Source organism: Aptenodytes forsteri, unplaced genomic scaffold (assembly GCF_000699145.1).
Source record: "Aptenodytes forsteri isolate BGI_AS27 unplaced genomic scaffold, ASM69914v1 Scaffold304, whole genome shotgun sequence".
Classification (NCBI taxonomy): Eukaryota; Metazoa; Chordata; class Aves; order Sphenisciformes; family Spheniscidae; genus Aptenodytes; species Aptenodytes forsteri.
The window spans coordinates 122,439-126,012 of record NW_008794886.1 but is presented as its reverse complement, the minus strand read 5'-3'; the positions used below and the strand labels follow the sequence as shown (position 1 = coordinate 126,012).

At 47.6% G+C, this 3,574-nt stretch overlaps 1 protein-coding gene across 1 annotated transcript in view; it reads right to left on the bottom strand.

Moving 5' to 3' along the window:
* Positions 1–843, bottom strand: part of LOC103895283 (hematopoietic lineage cell-specific protein) — a 19,123-nt gene extending 18,280 nt beyond the window's left edge. The window contains exon 1 of the mRNA XM_019470890.1: positions 775–843. The gene's annotated coding sequence lies outside the window, so the exon portion shown is untranslated. The remainder of the gene's footprint in view (positions 1–774) is intronic.
* Positions 844–3,574: the final 2,731 nt, after the last annotated feature.

Genomic DNA, 3,574 nt, shown 5'->3' with positions numbered 1-3,574 from the left:
GGCGGGGGTGGGGGGGGGGGGGGGGGGGAAGTTGTCATACTCCAGAACACAGCAGGTCTGTAACATACTCCGCTGTGCTTGTATGCACTGACGGTAATCTTATGACAAAATGAAGATACTAATTACAAATAGAAGCAGGGGAAGCAGGAAGGCTCATGTGGACAATATAGCACAATCTAACAATACCTTTCACCTCCTTTTCCCTTCCCTAATTTATTAGCATCTCCCACTCCAAAGATTTTTAAAGTTTGTGGTTCATTTTTGTTAACGATAAAACAGCAGCAACAATGAGCTAGCACAGGGCTGTTCAACAGGGCAGCTGATTTGAGCAGCTAGCTCAAATATTTTAAATCCTGCTGTAATGGTTCTTGACCACCTACTCTGCAAAGCCACCCACCATGCATCTTGGGAACCATGACAAACCACAGACTGTAATCACACCACAAGGCTCCAGACACCCTCTATATTGAGGAATATCAGCCAAGTAGCATCTCAACCCTTTAGTTTGTCCCATTTTTCTCCTCAAAAGCATCCACTACAGCACAAATATAGGGCTACCACACTTAGCACAGTCATGCTGGAAATGTGGCTCTTTAGAGCCTCAAACACAAGACCAACAATGATAACCAAAGAACAGACTGAGAAGCAAATGCTGAGTACTATCGTCTCACACATGCTGGGTCAGGAAGGAGTTCTCTTTGCCCACCAAACCCCTACATTTTTTTCGTTGTTGTTTCTCACTTTCCACTCTCAAAATCCACTCAGCTTTCTTACCTTAAAAGGCTCACCAGCTCCTGCTGGCAAATTTGCTGCTTTTTGCTCAGGCACCTGTTGCTAGTGACAGCTTTTGGAGTGCTGTGTGCCCCGAGTTCCTGTTTTAACTTCAGCTATCTTCACTTCCTGTGTCCCAGCCCCCAACTCTGCTCAAGTCATGAGTACCAAAACCTGCCCTAGTGCGCTGCAGCTCCCTTGCATGCTGCCTGGGCTCTGGGACGCTGACAAGGCGTATACCCAGGATACCAATTGCTGACTCCATGAGTAGCGCTTGATGGCACACAATTATATTTCTTAGTGTGCAAAACCAGATTGTGGTCTCCATTTTCACCTCTTCCAAAAAATCATTCTGCCATAAAAGTAAAAAAAAGTTAAAAGGCTGAAGCCCCTGGACTTGACAATTACAGTGAGATCCAAAGCAAGCAAGCTACTGCTTACAGAACTTGTTATGAAATTTGACTCAGTACTTTACAGCACAATTAAAAATATATATAAACACAGTCATACACACACACATATATACATACATACATGAAAGCTCTTCCAGGACTAAAAAAAAAACCAACCCACCCAGCTTGAACTAGGAAGATGGAAAGCATGTAGTTAAAGAATCCGAAGCACTTACAGATCAAACTCTTTGGTGCATTGCTTACTGGTGGTAAGTGCACAGTTTTGGAATGAGTAGCATGAATCACACTAGTTTGATACTAGATAAACATGTCAAACCACAATAACTGGCCTGTATCAGAAATAGTGTGGCCAGTAGGAGTAGGGAAGTGATCGTGCCCCTGTACTCGGCACTGGTGAGGCCGCACCTCGAATACTGTGTTCTGTTTTGGGCCCCTCACTACAAGAAGGACATTAGGGTGCTGGAGCGTGTCCAGAGAAGGGCAATGAGGCTGGTGAGGGGTCTGGAGAACAAGTCTTATGAGGATCGGCTGAGGGAACTGGGGGTGTTTAGCCTGCAGAAAAGGAGGCTGAGGGGAGACCTCATCGCTCTCTACAACTACCTGAAAGGAGGTTGTGGCGAGGTGGGTGTTGGTCTCTTCTCCCAAGTAAATAGCAATAGGACAAGAGGAAATGGCCTCAAGTTGCGGCAGGGGAGGTTTAGATTGGATGTAAGGAAAAATTTCTTTACTGAAAGAGTGGTTCAACATTGGAACAGGCTGGCCAGGGAAGTGGTGGAGTCCCCATCCCTGGAGGTATTTAAAAGACGAGTAGATGAGGCACTTAGGGACATGGTTTAGTGGGCATGGTGATATTGGGTTGACGGTTGGACTCGATGATCTTGGAGGTCTTTTCCAACCTTAATGATTCTATGATTCTATGATAACTTCCTTTCTGAATGAGTCAAGTGAAGCAAGAAAAGCTCCTAGAGTATTCATTTCTATTTGACACAAGGGCAAGATATACAGGGCTTAGAATAGAATAGAGTAGAGTAGAATAGTTCAGTTGGAAGGGACCTACAACGATCATCTAGTCCAACTGCCTGACCATTTCAGGGCTGACCAAAAGTTAAAGCGTATTATTAAGAGCATTGTACAAATGTCTCTTAAACACTGAGAGGCTTGGGGCATTGACCGCCTCTCCAGGAAGCCTCTTCCAGGGTTTGACCACCCTCTTGGTAAAGAAATGTTTCCTAATGTCAAGTCTGAACCTCCCCTGATGCAGCTTTAAACCATTTCCACAAGTCCTATCACTGGATCCCAGGGAGAAGAGATCAGCACCTCCTTCACATCCCCTCCTCAGGAAGCTGTAGAGCAATGAGGTCGCTCCTCAGCCTCCTTTTCTCCCAACTAGACAAACCCAGAGTCCTCAGCCGCTCCTCATAGGGTCATGCCTTCCAGCCCAACAAAGTCACCAACTTTGTTGCCCTCCTCTGGACACATTCGAGGACCTTAGCATCCTTTTTAAATGGTGGGGCCCAGCACTGAACAAAGTGTTCAAGGTGAGGCCACACCAATGCTAAATACAGCGGGATAATCACCTCTCTCGACCAGCTGGTTATGCTGTGTTTGATGCACCCCAGGACGCGGTTTGCCCTCTTGGTTGCCAGGGCATACTGCTGATGGCTGTTGAGCCTGCTGCCGACCAGCACCCCCAGATCCCTTTCTGCAGGGCTGCTCTCCAGCCACTCCTCTCACAATTTATATTTGTGCCTGGCCTTACTCCATCCCAGATGCAGAATCTGGCATTTGGTCTTGTTAAATTTCATGCCATTGATGATTGCCCAATGCTCCAATCTATCTAGATCCCTCTGCAAGACTTGTTCACAAGACGGAGTGTGTGGAAGACAACTTCCTGACACAGCTGGTAAGTGAGCCTACCAGGGGAGGTGCCTCGCTCGACCTGCTGTTTACAAACAGAGAAGGACTGGTGGGAGATGTGGTGGTCGGAGGCCGTCTTGGGCTTTGTGACCACGAAATGAACCTGCTGTTTACAAACAGAGAAGGACTGGTGGGAGATGTGGTGGTCGGAGGCCGTCTTGGGCTTAGTGACCACGAAATGATAGAATTCTCACTTCTTGGTGAAGTAAGGAGGGGGGGCAGCAAAACCACAACCATGGACTTCCGGAGGGCAGACTTTGGCCTGTTCAGGACGCTGGTTGAGAGAGTCCCGTGGGAGACGGTCCTGAAGGGCAAAGGGGTCCAGGAAGGCTGGACGATCTTCAAGAAGGAAGTCTTAAAGGCGCAGGAGCAGGCTATCCCTGTACGCCGTAAGAAGAATGGGCGGGGAAGACGACCGGCCTGGCTGAACGGGGAGCTCTTGCTGGGACTCAGGAAAAAAAAGAGAGTTTACC